Genomic DNA, 18,595 nt, shown 5'->3' with positions numbered 1-18,595 from the left:
CATTGCACCATGCTAGACATGCCAGAATCCAATAATTAATGGTTGAAGAATAGGCTAACCTGTGGTGTGTATTGGAAGGGAAGTGAAATGTGACATTTAAAATTTTTATTTTAATCCCAAGCACTGAAATGAAATGAAGCAAGTGTCTTCAAACAGCAATTTGCGGTAATTTCTGTTTACCCTAAGCATCAGAAAAAGCATCTTTTGAAGTGTGAGTGCATGAAGCCCCAGGACTCCTTACAGGTAAGGGAAAAAAAAATCAACCCTGCTGAGAATTATAGCCTTTGAAATCTGTCAGGCTCAATGGGGAAGTTAAGGGAGAATAGTTTGGAATCCTAAGAGGAGATACCAGTAGATAGGTGCCAGGCATTGTTCCTTTGACTTTACCCATTATTTTCCCCCATCCCAACTCTTCACCTGGCACACAGTTACCCTTCGTGTCTCAGCTTAAATATCATTTACTCAGAAGACTCCAGACCCTCCAACCTTACGTTTTTTTGATCATTGCATTGCATCTAACACTGTAATTTCCCATTTACTTATCTAAATCTCTCACCAAACCTAGAGTGGGAACTCTGTCTCACTTGTTCACAGTTGCACCCCCTGTATTTAGCACAGAGCCCAGATGTTTGTGGAAGAAAGGAAGGAGGGAAGGAAATATCCTTTTACTGATACAAATAAGCCATCAATATGTGTAAAGAGAACCTCTAGCTTGATTTTGTTGACCCACTTGCAGTGCAGGGATTTTTCCTGAGAAAATGTCATGGTAGAGTTTGAAGAAGCCCGCAGACATAACCTGTTTCAGAGAGGAGAGGAGGGAGGAGGAAAAGAGGGCAGTTATGAGAGGCCTTAAAGTTATGGATTTCTTTTGTTCCATTGACATCTAGAGATTGTAGTATTTTTACAGAAGAAAGATGCTGGAAACATCCCAATTTATTGTCTAGGTTTTTTTTTTTTATTTTAAGATATTTATTTTCAGGGTTGTGAGAGGCTACTCAGAGCATAACACTAACATAGACTAGCAAGTGTCCTGCTGCCACCCAAGTTAATCCTCACAGGGAACAGAGGAGGAAACTCAGTCTGTTAGTTTCATTTCTTTAAAATCAATCTCTGAGCAGCAGAATGAAGTCAAAATAATCGAGATAGTCGTCTCAGGGCATGATGGTAATCATCCCAGGTGCTAGCCCCTTCAATGGGTCCTCGATGTACTGAGTCTAGCACAGTAGATTCCTTTTATTGTCTGTATTTATGATTGGTTCTAAAGCAGTCTACTTGGCCACAATGCAGTGAGACATCATTCATTTGCTCATTTAGCAAACAAGCTCTCTGAGCACCTACTCTGATATCAAGTGTCTACTCAGACACTAAGTTAGGTGCTAGGGATATCACGATAAGCCTAATTACTGCTCTTAAAGTGATTACAATCTTCATTCCAGGATTGTCTTTTTTTTTTTTTTTTAATGTGATGTTCTTTTTGACTATAGCCCACTCACTTCTTTCTTTGTGATATATTTTACTCACAGGATAAAATACCTCCATGAGAACAGCTTGTGTTTTCCCACATTGCTTCAGATTGGGAGCCCGTAAAAATTAAAAAAGAAAAAAAACCTGATATTTGTGTCTTAGCCTCAAGAACAAGAGTCATTTACTGCTAAGAGTTGTTACTCAGAAAATACAATAGTGAGAATCAAGTCCTAAACAAGTGAATGAAAACATGAAATCTGAGCTTTCTCTGGGTAAGCCATTAGTTTAAAAATTAACTCACCTCTCTAATACAAGGATGCTTTTCTAATTCTCTAAAGTATTTCCTGTGACACTAGGGATCGATTCCACACTGCTCCCTCCACTAAGCTCTCCCCCAGTCTTAATAAGTAAACCATGATAACAGAGATGAAATCTCAAACCAGCTTCCTGTGTGATGGGCTAGTCTCCCTATAGCCATTTCAATTATGTAAGAGGAGCACAGCTTTGAGTGGGTGCTCCCCGTGATTTGACATTTGTGTCTTGTCCCGCTGCCCCAGCAGATGACAGAGGAAACTTGTTCTGTAAAATACATTGCTATGAATCACAGAACACCTTCCGGGCCTTTGCATCCTCCTGGCTGGCCTGTAGCCCAAGAGACCCAAAGACATTCTGGAAGATCTGGTGTGTTTTCTTCAGCTGTTATGGTTGCAAGAACAGAGAGTCACTTTAGCTTTCTTGAATAATGTGTTGGTTTATGAATACATGTAACCAAAAGGATAACAAGAATCTGGTAGCAACCCAGAAATATATGTACACTGAGTCTCACAGAAGCTGGAATTAGAATCATTCAGAAGTGTAGGAAACTCTAGAGACAGGTAATTTTGTAGCAGGACAAGGTGCAGACAAAACCCCTCAGATACCAAGTTAAAGAAGGAAGGGCTTTATTCGACCGGGAGCTTCGGCAAGACTCATGTCTCCAACAACTGAGCTCCCCGAGTGAGCAATTCCTGTCCCTTTTAAGGGCTCACAACTCTAAGGGGATCCGCGTGAGAGGGTTGTGATCGATTGAGCAAGCAGGGGGTACGTGAGTGGGGGCTGCATGCATCAGCATTTAGAATGAACAGAACAGGTCAGGGGTTGATCTTTAACTACCAGGACCAGGATGTGGTGCCAGGCTGTCTGCTTGTGGATTTCATTTCTGCCTTTTGGATTTTACTTCTTCTTTCTTTGGAAGCAGAAATTGGGCCTAAGACAACATGAGGGGTGGTCTCCTCCCTTATTCCCCACCTTTGAGAATCTCACTCAATAGTGGGAGTTCTCACTTTCATTCTTGCCACCCATGTCTTCTTGCAAGACAGATGGATAGTGATTCATATAGTACACTTGTGCTGAAGCATTTTGGTGAACTAAATTAGCGATGAAGCTTTTTATCATTTGAAGAAGTACAGGTAGCAAACAAGGGAGCAGTAAGCAGATTCCTATTACTATTATAATTCCTATTATAAGGGTTTTAAATCCTCCTAGCACTGGGAACCATTTTCCAAACATGGCCCCAGGATCAAATCCATGCCACACTTGCATGGGCACATGTGTCAGTTTTGTCATATCTCTAACTATGTCTTCAACTACTTGCCCTCGATCATCTATGTGTAGACAGCAATTAGTAAGGTTAAATTTCCATAGACCCCCTCCTTCAACTGCCAGCAAGTAGTCAAGAGCCAACTACTGTCATAGATAGCATTTCTCATCTGAGTTTCTTGGCGGGCCAGAATAGTCAAGGCTCTGCCGGTTTAATTAGTGATTATTTCTAAGACAGCTTGTAACCATATGATTTGGTTAATCATGTAAATGAGGGTCCAGTATCCCCACGAGCCATCTTGTGCCCAAGTAGCAGGCCCATAATATTGCATGATTCTCTCAGGAGGCCATTCATCATCTTTCCAATTTCCTATAGCTATGCTTCTTTTTTCGCGGGAAGCATAGACAGGGCAAGCTCAGGAGTTTGCCTGTCTTTATGGACAGTAGGAAGAAAGATGGTTTAATAGTGCCAATAACACAACTGTCTGCCCACTGGTCAGGTAATTTGGTGTAAGCTCTATGCCCACATATCCAGTACAATCCAGTGGGGGCTGTCCAGTCCCAGTGGGACTTTGGGCAGATCCACACAGTTTTCAACTTTGGGAATTTACTAAATGGATTTCTCTGTGTGATTTGAACTCCACTAAGTGACTGTTTTTGTGGTACTATTATACAGTTTCTGTCCTAGACAACTAAGTCATCCTACGGGGTGAGTGAATTCTTTTCCTTCTCTAGCTATGTAATATTGTCCAGTAATTGAGGCTTTTAGGACCTAGAAATTATCAGGGTGATTCTTTTGAGCCAGCAATTCATCAGGAACTGGGTTTGTAGGTACTAATTCTCAGGCTTCCCATGGCCATTGATCTCCTATTACAGTTCCTCCACATACATAACATGAAATGACATTGAAGACTGGGCTATATGCTCGGCTAATTGCAAAAACAAATTTCTTGTTTTTCCTAGAATTTCTGGTACTGGCACATTTAGTTCATCATAGAACGTTTGAAACACTGGCTCAGGAGAGTGTTTGTAAACTTCTCCTCGAACTAAGATATTTACTCAAGGATCCAGTCCGGCCTTGTCGATTCCTAAGGTCACATGCTCCCCTTTTTTCCAGCGAGGGTCAAGGGGATTGGTTATTACTGGCTCTAAGGGGTTACATTGTCCCTTAGTACAGGAAGGGCCATTTTTTCCTTTCTGAAGGTGGACTGGATCCTTTTCGTTTTTTATCTAAGTGGCCTAAATGACACAAGACCAGTATCCACATTCATTTCCACACAGTCCTAATTTATGATAAATGTACTTATTTTCGGTCATATAGCCTTTTTCCTAACTAAAAGAGCCACATCCCCTTCCTAACTTATTGCTATTAATGACAGCACAGGCATCAAATTTCAAGATTATGGGTTTGGTTACCCCTTTTTCTTCTGTTCTGGCTAATACTTCACTTGTATCATTTATGAGTCCCCACCAGTCTTCAGTCCTTAATCTTATTTCAAAAACTGTGGACATGGGAGGCTCAGAGGGGTCATAACACACATCTGGCTGGTCGTTTCGTTTCCTGGGCTACATACCTTGTAGTGAGTGTCATTATATAAACATGTTCCCTTTAAAGTTCCTAGGCATTCACAGTAACTATAGAACAGAAAGATTGTTTTAACTTGTTGCCCTACCTCGGTAACCTGATGTATACACTGACAGCAGTCCTCCATGTGGGGAAAATCAGTGGAAGTTTTTACCATGCAAGTCCAAATTATAAGGAAAATGAGTCCCACGATGATCCTCCTCATGCTTCGGCTGTGCGTAGACCAGTCAGCTTCTGGGTGTGACCAAAGCAGGGCTTGTCGTCCTCCTCAGAGTCACTTTGCAGGGGTTGTCCAGGCTTGGTTTTGCCTCCCACGTTTCAGCGGCTGCAGGTTTCACACAGCTGTGGCAGATCTAGGCTGGGATTCCTTCTACCTTTACAGCCATGGGGGTGGTCAGGATGACAGTCTGAGGTCCTTTCCACCATGGCCCCAAAGGGGCTACGTTCTAGTCCTTGATCCACATGCGATCACCTGGAGAGAAAGGGTGAACTGGGGAAAATATGCTGATGGGACATCTCTCATTTACCCAAGTCGAGATTGTTTGTGTAATTTTTCCTAAAGCCTGTAGCTGTCGTTGTAATTCAATTTCACCTAACTCTCGGGGAGTGCCTGGAAGACCCCGTAGTATGGGAGGAGGCCTATGATACAGTATTTCATAAGGGGAGTATCCTGTTTTCTTAGAAGGAGTGCATCTAATTTTAAGCAATACCATAGGAAGGGCCTGTAACCACTTTAATCCTGTTTCCTGACATACTTTCCCTAAACTATTTTTGATAGTCCGATTCATTCGCTCCACTTTTCCGGAACTCTGAGGTCGGTAGGCGGCATGTAGCTTCCAAGTGATTCCTAATGCCTTTGCTGTCTTCTGTACCAAGTCAGCCACAAACGCCAGCCCGTTATCTGAGCCGATTCATAACGGCAGTCCAAACCTAGGAATAAGATCTTGGAGAAGCACACGGGTTACCTCATAGGCCTTTTCAGTTCGTGTTGGATAAGCCTGTACCTACCCAGAGTAAGTACACACAAGAACCAACAAATACTTGTTACCTCTACATTTTGGCATTTCTGTGAAGTCCACCTGAAGATCCTCAAAAGGAGCCACTCCATCAGCTTGTATGCCGGGCGGAACAGTGGGGCCTTGCCTCGTATTGTGCTGTTGGCAAGTAACGCACCATTGTGCTACTGCTTTGGCAAGGGCTGGCAAGTGTGAGATGTAGAAGTACCGGCCTAACAATTTTTCAAGTGACTCTTGACCTAGATGACTGGTTTCATGCATGGCCAATACAATTGTGGCTCCCATCAACTGCGGCACAGCTACTCTCCCATCTGGCAGTCTGATCCATCCTCCTTTTATTACCTGCCCCCTTCTGCGTAGAAGTCTTTTTCTTCCCTAGAATAGGTAGGTACCAGGTCAGGTGTTTGAGGGAGTAAGGGGGCTGCTACCGATGCCCGGTAAGGGGTAGATGCTGCTTTTGGAGCTTCTGAATCAGCTCGAGAGTTTCCTAAGGCCATTGAGGTGGAGGCTCGCTGGTGTCCCCTGCAGTGCATGACTGCCACCTTCTGAGGTTTCCACACTGCCTCTAGTAATTGTAGAATTTCTTGTTGATATTTTACGTTCTTTCCCCCAGAGTTTAACAGGCTCTTTTCCTTATATAATGCTCCATGAACTTGGAGGGTTAGAAAGGCACATCAAGAGTCAGTGCAGATGTCTACAGTCTTACCTTCACTGAGTTCTAGCGCCCAAGTTAAAGCAATGAGCTCAGCCTTCTGGGCTGAAGTGCCCTGTGGCAACGGTTTGGCTTCAATGACAGCATCCAAAGTTACCACCACATATCCTACACATCTTTCCCCTTGTGGGTTGATGAACCTGCTCCCGTCCACGTATAACTCCTAGTCTACTGATGCCCATGGCTGGTCCTGAAGGTCAGGTCTGCTAGAATAAACTGAGCCCAACACCTCTACACAGTTATGCTTGACTGGGCTCTCTGATATTGGGAGCAGGGTGGTGGGATTTAGGGTGTTACAGACTTTAGTGGTTATGTGGGGATTTTCACACAGCAAGCTTTGGTACTTGGTTAATCTAGCATTTGTTAGCCAATGATGTCCTTTTGTATTCATCAAAGTAACCACAGCATGGGGGGCCTTTGTATTCAGGTTTTGCCCAAGGGTTAGTTTATCTACTTCTTGTGCTAACAGGGCTGTTTCTGCCAGGGCCCTTAGACATGGTGGCCAGACTTTGGAAATCCTATCTAGTTGTTTTGAGAGATAGGTCACTGGCCTTGGCTAGGACCCCACAGTCTGAGTTAAAACTCCAACTGCCATTTTTTCTCTTTCTGACACATAGAGTGTAAAGGGCTTTGTCAAATCTGGTAGTCCTAGGGCTGGGGCCGACATAAGTTTTTCCCTTAACTTACAAAAGGCTTGCTGTTGTAGAGGCCCCCATTCATAGGGCTCCCAGTCACCCCTCTTTGTAACCCCGTGCAAAGGTTTGGCTAGCACTGCAAAGTTTGGAATCCATAATCTGCAAAACCTCACAGCTCCTAGGAATTCCCTTACTTGCCTTCTGGTTTTAGATTCTGGTAGGCTGCAGATGACCTGCTTTCTTTCTGATCCCAGGCTGCGCTCCCCTTTCCGAATAGTGAATCCCAGGTAGCGTAACTGCTGTCTGCAGATCTGAGCTTTCTTCTTGGACACTTTATACCCACAGTCCGCCAGGTGCCAAAGCAGGGCATCCATCCCTTTTGTGCACCTGACTGCCATGGAGTGTCCCAGCAGAAGGTCGTCCACGTACAGGAGCTAGATGCAGCCTAGGTCTTTAGCAGGAAACTTTTGCAGGTCTCCAGCAGGAAACTTTTACAGGTCTCCAGCCAGAGCCTCCCTGAAGATAGCAGGAGAGTTCTTGAACCCTGGGGAAGTGGGGTCCAAGTGTACTGAGTAGTAATACCTGACTCCGGATCTTCCCACTGAAAGGCATACAGCTTCTGGCTCTCAGGAGCTATTCCGATTCTAAAGAAGGCATCTTTTAAGTCCAGACAGGTAAACCAGCTGTCCTCAGCCGGCAGCAGCCCTAACAATGTGTAAGGGTTAGGAACTGTTGGCTGCCAAGTCACTGTAGCTTGGTTGACCAAGCGCATGTCCTGTACTGGTCGGTAGTCCTTGGACCCTGGCTTAGGGACAGGCAGGAGGGGTGTTCCATGGAGACTGGCAAGGAACTATAATTCCATAGACTTTCAAGCACCTGAGATGAACCTGGATTCCTTCGAGAGCCTCCCTGGGAACCGGATACTGCTTTTGTTTAATTGGTTGGGCCCCAGGCTTAACTTCTATGAGTACGGGGGCTTGGTTGACTGCCAGTCCCAGAGGATGCCCATACTCGAGGCCATCGCTTAGCTAGAGCTGGTTTTATCTCTTGGCCTGGCTCAGTTAGAAAAAGTCTCTATTCTTCTTCCCGGGGGACCGTAAGGGCCATGATAACTCCTGTTCCTGGTAACTTTAGCTGTAAAGAGCCCTGTTTTGTAAAGGAGATGGTGGCTCTTAGCTTGCTAAGCAAGTCTCTTCCCAGCAAGGCCAAGGGACAGTCAGGCATGTACAAGAACTGGTGAACTTTTTCATATCTCCCCACCAAGCAGGTCCATGGTACACAGAAAGCCTGCTTAGTGGAAACTCCTGTTGCTCCGATTATATCAATGGTTTTCTTGGATAAGAGGGCAACCTGGGTGGTCACTACTGAATGTTCAGCATCAGTATCAACCAAAAACTTAATGTCCTTGACCCCAATTGTAATCCTGACTGTGGGCTCCTTGGGGGTGCTTGAGCCCAGTCCCTTTCAGTCCAGTAGCCCTTCAGCCAGATTGAACAAAACTCCCTCATCTTTATCTGAGGTCTTTTGTTCCAAATCACCTTGCTTTTCCTTCAGTCGGGGACACTTAGCTTTCCAATGTCCTATTTCCTTACAATAGGTGCATTGGTTACATTGCAAGCGTGGACGATTAGACTGGGTATTCTTCCCCAAACCCCCCTTTCCCTCTCCTTTCGGGGGAATTCCCCTAATGGCCGCGGTCAGTAAGTCTGCGTTTCACCTGGCCTGGCGTTCGCCTTCCTTATGGCTTTCTCTGCGGCTTGTTGCATCTCTATTCACAAACACTTGATTGGCTATTTCCAGTAACTCTGAGGTATTCATACCCACAAACCCAGCCTGTTTCTGCAATCTTCTCCTGATATCTTCCATGCTTTGACTAACTAAGGCCATGTTAATTATGCGCTGATTTTCAGGGCTATCTGGATCAAAAGGAGTGTACATACGGTAAGCCTCACACAGTCTTTCATAGAATTGCGCTGGACTCTCCTCTTTTCCTTGGATGACCTCAGAAACCTTATTTACATTTGTAGCCTTTTGAGCCCTTTTCTTTAGACCTTCTATTAATGCCTCACGGTGCCATCTTAGCCTCTCCGTGTCTGGTCCCTCGTTCGGGTCCCACTGGGGGTCTGTTCCTGGCAGCTGAATTCTTATATATTCTTGGGGGTTTTGGTAATCGGCTGGGACGTGCTCCTCTAGCCACTTAGTTGCTGCCTGGAGCACCCTTAGCCTTTCATCTGTATTAAAGAGGTACATGAGCAGCTGGTGGCAATCAGCCCAAGTAGGATTATGAGTCTGTATAATAGCTTGGAGCAAGTCAATTAAAGATTGAGGCTTTTCGGTGTAAGATGGAGTATTATTTTTCCAATTGAGGAGATCAGCAGAGGCAAAAGGTTGATACACAAAGGCATGCCTTTCCACCATGTGTCTGTCCTCATCTACCCAAGTACATTGCTGATCTCTCAGGGGCACTTGTATTCCAGTCTTGGGCCGTAAGCGAGCTGCCAAGGGAGGAGTTTTTCCCGCAGCTTCACTTCCTCTTTTGTCTACTCTGGGTGGTCTAGGAGTGTGGCTATCTGGTGGAGATGTAGGTGCTGTGGGCTCAGGAGTGGGGAGCCCTTCCTCTTGATAAGGGGTGGGGTACTGCTGGTACCAATTCCTGCCACGATTCTTCTGGTGTTGGGTCTGACAAGACTTTTGGTGCCGACTTCCCTTGGTGGGTGGAGAGAGAACCTTCCTTAACTAACTGTCCCTTTGCTACTAGTACTGCTGCTGCCTGTCCTCTTAACCACTGTGGGGGCGGGGGAGCAGTCCAAAACTAGCTGTAACCAAGAATCTATATATGGGAACTGATCTGGGTGCCCTGGCTTATAGGTTACCCTGTGCCATACCTTCAAGACAAGGGACATGTCCAGGCTTCCTTCTGATGGCCAACCAACCTCTAATGCTGGCCAGTCTATCTCGCACAAAGTTCTAAGTTTTCCTCATGTCATAGTAACTCCCTAGTCTCCCTTAAATCCCTTTTTCAAATTTTTCAACATACTTCCTAGTGGGGTGGGCTTACTTTATGCCTGACCCATGTTTCCTCAAGACAAAACACGATGCTCACACTGCACGCACACCACAAAACAAAGAACGGGTAAAAAGGGCACACACACACTTTTTCAGTTTACACCAAACCAGAATCAGAACCAAAATCAGAGTATCAAGAAATCCAAGCCAGGTCAAAACCAAAACCAAAGTATCAAGCAATCCAAGTCAAGTCAAAAACAAAAAAAACCAAAGTGCCAGTATGGGCACGCAGTGGGTGATCAGGCCACGCTTCCACTCAAGTGGAGTAGGCGAGTTCCAAAGACTAGTCTTACCAAGTTTCAGATGTCTGGTCTCCAAGTGCTAGTTCCTTCCCAGTGTTCGGCCACTGCACTGATCCTCCATGGGGGCCTGCCATGCACTGCTCTGATGAGGCATTCCACTGGGGCAATTGCCTACCTGGGAGTGCTCTCAGGATCCGTGTTGCTCAAGCTGGCTGGAGTCCCCTGCAGGGATGCTCCACAGGGCAGGCCTAAGCCACCTAAGGGGCTGCCTCAACCATCCATTAATTGCCTCGCTTCCCAGTCAGGGAACCAAGAAATGTGGCAGGACAAGCCACAGACAAAACCCCTCAGACACCAAGTTAAAGAAGGAAAGGCTTTATTCAGCTGGGAGCTTCAGCAAGACTCACGTCTCCAACAACTGAGCTCCCTAAGTGAGCAATTTCTATCCTTTTAAGGGCTCACAACTCTAAGGGGGTCTGCATGAGATGGTCATGATTGATTGAGCAAGCAGCGGGTACATGACTGGGGGCTGCAAGCACTGGTAATTAGAATGGAACAGAACAGAGCACAGATCTTCACAGTGCTTTTTTTATGCAAATAACCGATTAGGTCTGGGGTCGATCTTTAACTACCTGGCCCAGGGTGTGGTGGCGGGCTGTCTGCTTGTGGATTTCATTTCTGCCTTTTAGTTTTTACTTCTTCTTTCTTTGGAGGCAGAAACTGGGCATAAGACAATATGAGGGGTGGTCTCCTCCCTTAATCTCATCTCCCTTCCTGTAGCCTGAGTTCCCAACTCTTTGCTCTGGTGCTCTGCCATGAATATTCTCTTGCCAATGTCAAAGTTTCTGCTCTGCTTTCTGTGTTTTCTTGTATCTTCACAAAACAAAGAAAACCCTACCAATACCATTTGCCAGTCTAAGGTCTTAAGAGAGAATCTGAATCTCTTAATCACCATTGTGTCTTTTAGGGAGAGCATTTTGCTCTAGCCACTGCCTAGGTCACCAGTCAGCCAATGAACTGGCTACCTTTAGATCACAGACTTTGACCATTAGTGTGTGAATGGGTCACATGGTCTAGGGCATGGCTACCTTAGCACGAGGGTGAGAATAGCTTGGCTTACTTGTCTTAGCAAAAGCTGCAGCCCAGCAGTTTTCCCTAAAAATCTGGGCATGACTGATTTGTGTAGTGCTCTTGGAAAACAAGTCTAGAATTTAGTTGAATTTTGTCTGAGCTACCTAGGGAGGTCATTTGTATTAAGGAACCATCAATTTCCAGCATTGACCTTTTAGGTCATTGAGACCACTGTGATGGAGATGTGTCCCCTGGACCCGCACAAGTTCAAACCTGTATTTTGGTGGCTAGAAATGTTTAAATATATGAATTTTTCTGAGGATGAGCATCTATAATGTCCTAATCAGCAAAATTGTGTTTTTTTCCTGGATTCTTGAGAATCACCTCCCTAAATGGACTCACAATGGGACTTTCCAAAGCCCTTTTCTGAGTGAGAGATAAAATGTTCTAGAAGTTCACTTCTCAATTTCAAGAGGTGCCATCTCAACCCTTACACTACATTGTCAAAACAAGCTACAACAATGTAATCAGTTCCTTAATACTAGCAGTCAAACCAGTGCTTGGGAATCATGTAAATAAAACAATGGATTAGTTAACTTTTTCTGTTGGTGGTTTTAGTATTTTTTAGACACGGTCTGAGGTGCTCACGGTTTATTTTATGAGACACAATTATTCCTATCCATGAAATTCTGTCTCAACATGACTTCCAATGACTCCTTGAAACGGCTTTTACCTGTCTTGACTCTGTTTTTCCCTCCTAAGAAATTTCTGTTAGATGAAAGGGCACAACTGTATAAGTTGATGATTTTTATTTAACCCCCAAGCTTTGAAGCTGGTAGAAATGTTAAATATATTCGCCGCTTACCATGCCCATTTGCTTCCTAATACAGCAGGACTTTGCTTTTCCTTGCAATTCTTCCTTGTTTAAATAATTGCAAAAAGAAGCCATTCGCAGATTTTACCCCCATATTTACAGCTTCTTTCTAATCCCTGAAGGGGTTCTGAGATTGCACTTAATTAGAACCCACTTCGTGCCAGACACTGTGCTGAGTGCTTTGCATATATTAACTGATTTAATTTTTACCATTTTATAAGATTCTATTATTATAATCCCCATTTTATGGATGAGGAAACTGAGACATTGAGAAACTTTTTCCATTCCTCTGCTTTGAGGAAGGCCTGACTCTAATAAGTCATCTCAAACAAATACTTGATAATGAGCTATTTAGCTTTCTCTAGAAGTGATGCCACTGGGCAGAAAAATATGCCGGTGATGCTGGTCACGAATGACTCAGGTGTGTTGGCCTTGTCCCCAGGGTGCCTGGTTTGTGGCATGCCTGTGTACACAGGGATACACGCAGCACTTTGCCTCTCCCAGAGCAGACCAACCAACTATACCCTCTCTCACATCTTCAATTTCTCTCTTTTCCCAGCTTTTCCTCAGTCCTAAAAACATGCTGAAGTCTTCAATTGCTTTCTTTCTTCTTTTTCTCCCTGCTCCCTCACACCCAAGTTACTGCCATGTATTGGTCAGGCTGGGCTAGGCTTTGTTGCAGAAACAATAAACCATCTTGGTGCCTTGGGCAATAAAGGTTATGTCTGGCTCATGCTAGATGTCCATCAGGGTCACCTGGGGCTCTGCTCATCGTAGTTGCTCAGAGACCCAGGCTAATGGAAACTTTGTCTTGACGAATGCTTTGGCAATTGATTACCATGGCAGGGAGAAGGGGGAATGGGAACAGTCAACCCCTTCTCTTTGAAACTCCTTTCTTGCTCCTCCCGCCATAGTTTTTCCGATTCTTCTCATGATTCTGTGATCCCTCACTCCTGTTTTCTGAATTTTCTTCCTCCTGTGCCCTTTCCATGTATCTGTTTCCTAAGAACTATCTCTTGGCCCTCTTCTCTCCTAATAGATCTCCTCTCTTGGCATTTCTTCCAAACTGTGGTTTCTAGTACCATTTCTGGGTGAATAATTTCCAGATATTTTCAGCTCTATTTCTCTGAGCCCCCATTATTCCATTGTCAACAGCCATCAGTCTTCAAATCTATCTAAAAAGGAATTTCCATCTCGACCAAATCTACATTTCCTCCTGGCTCTCCTATTTCTGTTAACTCCTCTCGTCTCCCAACATTGAAACTCAAACTATTTTAGAATGTGTCTCAAATCCATCCCCTTCTCTGTTACTGACCACGTTCATGGCCTCGCCTCTCTCCTGGAAGAAAATAGCTTCCTAATAGCCCTCGACCACACTTTCAAATTTCTAAATGGTTCAAGGCTGCACACTGTACAACTCTAGGAAGCACCATACACAATGTGTTATAGGGGAATGGCGCCCCCTGGAGTTGTGCAGTGGAGTAGCTCTGCAGACCCCACCCAACTGACCTTACATAGCTCAAGTTGAATCCTGACACTCCACTGCTCAAAAACTTCCTTGGTTTCCCATTCCAACCTGAATGAAGGCCACATGCCTTGGCTCTGTCCCCTACAGGTCACGATGGAAGTCACCCTCCCTCTTCTGAAATTCCACATCTCTCCTATACCAAGTAGCACTTTCTATCCTGCATTTTAATGATTTAAGAATACTCTTACCTCCTTGATGTGTGAAAATTTACTTACTTGAGGATTTAAATTAGTAAAGATTCATTTGTTGCAAATGATAGGAAAACCCAAGACAAATGGCTTACATTTAAAAAGATAATGCATTGGCTCACATCAATGAGCCTTGCAGAGAGTACATCCTACTACTTGAGGCATAGCTGGATGTGGACTTACGACAGATCCTCAGGGTTCTCTCCCTCTCTTTCCATTTGAGGAAGCTGAAACCACAAAAGGCCTGTCTGGGGCAGCTGGAGCCAAGGATGCCACAGTAATGAGAGTGGAAGGAACATGCTGTCACTTTTCCCTTTTCCTTTCCTCCAGCGGCCCACTGGTGCCTTCCACTGGCTGACCCCGCAGTCTGGGACATGCAGCTATGCGGCTCAGAGCAGAGCAAATCAGGGGAACGAAAGGCGTGGGTATGAGGGCAAACAAGCAACCACTAGCATAAATACCTTTCTTAAAGTCCCACAACAGTAATGGTAGAGCCTGGCCTTGAACCCATAGCTGGGGCTTTGAATCCTGCCCCGCCACGCAGCAAGGAGGCATAAAAGTGCGTTTCAGTCTGAGGCATCTGAGTGAGCCAAGGCCAGCTGGGAAACTCTGGAAGGTGTATGGAAGTAGCAGAGAATTTCTTTGGGCCGCAGTGTTAAGGTGCTTACAGAAGAACAGTGGCAAATAGGAGTACATGTTGCATAAAGCCTAGAGGACGGGGCTGGAGTTTGGTTTTCGTTCAGGATGCAAAAGGAAAGTTACCAAAAGAAAAGGAAAAGTTAAGGTAAGTTATAGCTATAAAAATGTCAGAAACAGGAAAAAAAAATACTTGGACTCACCTCAAATAAAATCAAGATACAAAATGAAATAATTCTAAAGAGCAAAAATTACAATACCATAAAGAGTTGATTTCTTTCCTAATTTTTGTATGGTTGCCATCCTGGATACTGATAACAGAAATTAGGAATGAACATTCCTTTATTCCTTCAAGTGAAAACCTACTATGAGCTGGGGACCATGCTGGAGTTTTAGAGGATGGTAACATGAACCATTTGTTGGGCTTTTCTAATATTTCCCTTGTCTTTTGAAGTGCAGGTGAGCACCCCATGTCATGACCTTTTGTCTGAAAAGAGATCTGAGGCGTACAGAAAGTATGTTGAAAGATTGTTCACTTTGTACTCTATTTGTGGTTTTAAATCTCAAGGTTATATGCTCTGGCTGGCTTTGTCTGAAGTTAAATGGCCTGACTTGCAAATAATATTGATGGAATGTGCACAAAAAAAGAACTGACCTCAAAGACAGAAAATGTCTCTGGGTGAGGGCAGTAAACTGGGAGATTTTTGCATGTTTCTTGGGGTAAGACTGACTAGTTATTAAGCCTCTTGATGCTTCTATTTTTAAAATCACAAACTGATAATACTTGCCACTTAATCATATATCATTCACATCTTCTACAGTACAGATGCTTTAACTAAATGCCTGATTTGGAATCATACAGTAGGCATATCAAAAAGGAACACTGGCCGGGCACGGTGTCTCACGCTTGTAATCCCAGAACTTTGGGAGGCCGAGGCGGGTGGATCACGAGATCAGGAGATCGAGACCACGGTGAAACCCCATCTCTACTAAAAATACAAAAAATTAGCCGGGTGTGGTGGCGGGCGCCTGTAGTCCCAGCTACTCGGAGAGGCTGAGGCAGAATGGCGTGAACCCGGGAGGCAGAGCTTGCAGTGAGCCGAGATTGAGTCACTGCACTCCAGCCTGGGTGAAAAAGCGAGACTCCGTCTCAAAAACAAAAAACCAAAAAAACAAAAAAGAAAACCCAAAAAGGAACACTATATATTATATAAACTGGACATCTGCAGATGGCTAACTTCATCATTTTGAATCAACAAGCAGCGAGTTCGCATACATGTATCCCTAGGTAGTTGAAAAATTTAGTCCAACCTCCCCCATAACCTAAAACTTACGTAACCCATTTATTTATTTATTTATTTATTTATTTATTTAACATTTATTTAGCACCTGCTATCTTCCATAAATTCAACAAAGATTTATTAATTGCCTATATGTGTTCGGCTATGCCTAATGGTGAACAAAATAAAGATGGGTTGACCCCTCATGGAGCTTGCATGCTAATGGAAGTGGCATCTACACCTGTGGTTTGGTGCAGATTGTGGTGTGAAAAACCTCTTTCTTTAGCGGGGAAGACACACTTATAGTCAGCACAGCTGCAAACACAATGTGATGAGTGCATGAAAGTGTGCTTTGGGAATGAGCAGTGATCTCTCTGAGTGCCCAGGCAAGGCTTTTCCTAGAAGCGAATGCAATAGCTGGACCTTGAAAGAAGAGAAGGAGCTTCTGGACATTTGAAGAAATGAATTTTAAGTTGAAGCAGTGACAGGATGCTGAGATATGGAAATGGGAAACAGCATTCACAGTTTGGAATGTGGTGCTTTGAGGGTGTGAGAACAGTGGTCAAAGCCGAGTCATGGGGAGCCTTGTGGGCCACGTGATGGAGTTTGGGTTTAGTGGGAGGCATATGGAGGTGGTTGATGAATGTGAAACAGAGGAATGACATAAATGGGTGTGCCCTTTAAGAAACCATCTACCAGGACTGAGACTCCAGGAACTACGATCAGTGTAACTTGGCCATTCTCTGGTTGGGGGTGGGTGTGGGTGTTTGTATGAGGGAGGAGTCTAGGAGGCTCTCACACTTCTGTCTGTCTGCAGCAGCTTCTATTTGACCTCCAGACTCCAGACTTTTCATACTAAACACATTGTGCAGGCCACAACCAGGTCTATCTTCTTTGAACATATCTTTTGCCATGTAGCATCTTCACTCCAAAATTTTGAGTGTTGTTTGTTGTTTTTTTTTCCCGAGATGGAGTCTCACTCGGTCATCCAGGCTGGAGTGCAATGGCACAATCTCAGCTCGCTGTAACCTCCCCATCCCTGGTTCAAGCGATTCTCCTGCCTCAGCCTCCTGGGTAGCTGGGACTACGGGCACCCGCCACCACACCCAGCTAATTTTTGTATTTTTAGTAAAGACAGGGTTTCACCATGTTAGCCAGGATGGTCTTGATCTCCTGTCCTAGAGATCCACCCTCCTCGGCTTCTCAAAGTGCTGCGATTACAGGCGTGAGCCACCCACACCTGGCCAATTTTGAGCGTTTCTTACACCACAAATGTGAATTTTTGAACTTCCTTTTAAAGATCTTCACTGAGTTTTAAAATCCCCTACTCATCTGAACACTCCTCACTGTCTGTTAAACAAACATTCTATCCTCTTCTATCTCAGTGCCCCTGCTATCTTCTTGCTAGGTATCCTAAGTGCACCAACCTCCAAGACTAGTTTAAGCCTCATTGCCTTTATGCAGCCATGCAGCCTTCTGACCACTTCATGCCTACCTGATCCACTGTATCCTCATCTACTGTAGCTTGGAGCTAAGTGCATAACACTAGACTATAATAAGCTTCTCCAGGCAAAGAATTTATGTCTATTTTGTCCTCTGCTATATTCACACACTAAGAATAGTGCTTGGAAGATAGTAGGTATTTGACAAACATTTGTTGAATGAATGAATGAGTGACTATGAAGTCCTTTATAAAAATTTAACAAAGAAAACACTATCAAGAATAAAACACTTAATGAATCTGATCATGCATTGAATCAACAAGCATGTACTGAATGAATGCTATGTGACAAGCATTGTGATAGCTTCCGGGTATTCAAACAAATAATTAGATTTGGAGTTCATCCTCAAAAAGTTCACAGTGAGAACAAAATCATTGTCCTACAGAACCAAATTCTGGTGAATGTTTACATTTTCACACACATTAAAAATCAGTAGGGAACAATATAACCAGTACATTTTTGTTAAAAAGAAAACAAGAATTTTATGTCCTTTAGATTTCAACATTTTAAAAGTCTGATAATAGCAAAGCTTGGTGAAGATGGGTAGCAACAGCAACCTTCAAACATGGCTAGTGGGAAGGAAAATTAGATGCTTTCTAATTTCGGAGTGCTTTCTCAGTTATTTAGTAAAGGTGAAGATGTGCGTACAAGACAATCCAGCAATTTCAGTCCTACATAGAGAAACTCTCAGATGTGTGCACATGGATACATGTACAATCATGCTAGTTAGAGCACTGTTTAAAACGAACAGCTAGAAAACAACCGAAATGTCCCATCAACAGCAAAAGGGATAAGTAAATTATGGTTGTATCCAAACAATGGAATCTTCTGGAAGTGAAAATAAATAAACTTGAGCTATAGTTATTCACATAACTCAATCTCATAAATATATTGAATGAAAAAAACAAGTTGTAGAATGATAATTCAGCAAGATCCTATTTCTGCAAAGTGTAAACATAGAAAATAATACAATGTGTTATTTGTGGCTTGATATATATGTAATAAAAGTAAAAAATATGCCTGATAGGGTGACTAACCATCCCGGTTTGCCTAGGACTTTCCCTGTTTTCACTCAGAAAGTCCTGTATCTCGGGAAACTCCTCAGTCCCAGACAAACCAGGACAGTTTGTCACCTTACCTGAAAAAGATAAACACTAAGCATAGAACGGTGGCTACTTCTTGAGGAAGTGAAGGAAATGGGATTGGACGAGGTTATAC

The 18,595-nt window shown here is 43.9% G+C and overlaps 1 protein-coding gene across 1 annotated transcript in view; it reads left to right on the top strand.

Moving 5' to 3' along the window:
* Positions 1-1,612, top strand: part of GAS2L3 (growth arrest specific 2 like 3) — a 62,641-nt gene extending 61,029 nt beyond the window's left edge. Inside the window, exons 11-12 of the transcript XR_009209115.1 lie at positions 122-243; positions 1,524-1,612. The gene's annotated coding sequence lies outside the window, so the exon portion shown is untranslated. The remainder of the gene's footprint in view (positions 1-121; positions 244-1,523) is intronic.
* The last annotated feature ends 16,983 nt before the right edge of the window (positions 1,613-18,595 follow it).

The sequence above is a fragment of the Hylobates moloch genome, unplaced genomic scaffold (assembly GCF_009828535.3).
Source record: "Hylobates moloch isolate HMO894 unplaced genomic scaffold, HMol_V3 SCAFFOLD_12, whole genome shotgun sequence".
NCBI lineage: Eukaryota > Metazoa > Chordata > Mammalia > Primates > Hylobatidae > Hylobates > Hylobates moloch.
The sequence above is the reverse complement of the archived record's forward strand: the minus strand, read 5'-3'. Positions and strand labels throughout refer to the sequence as shown.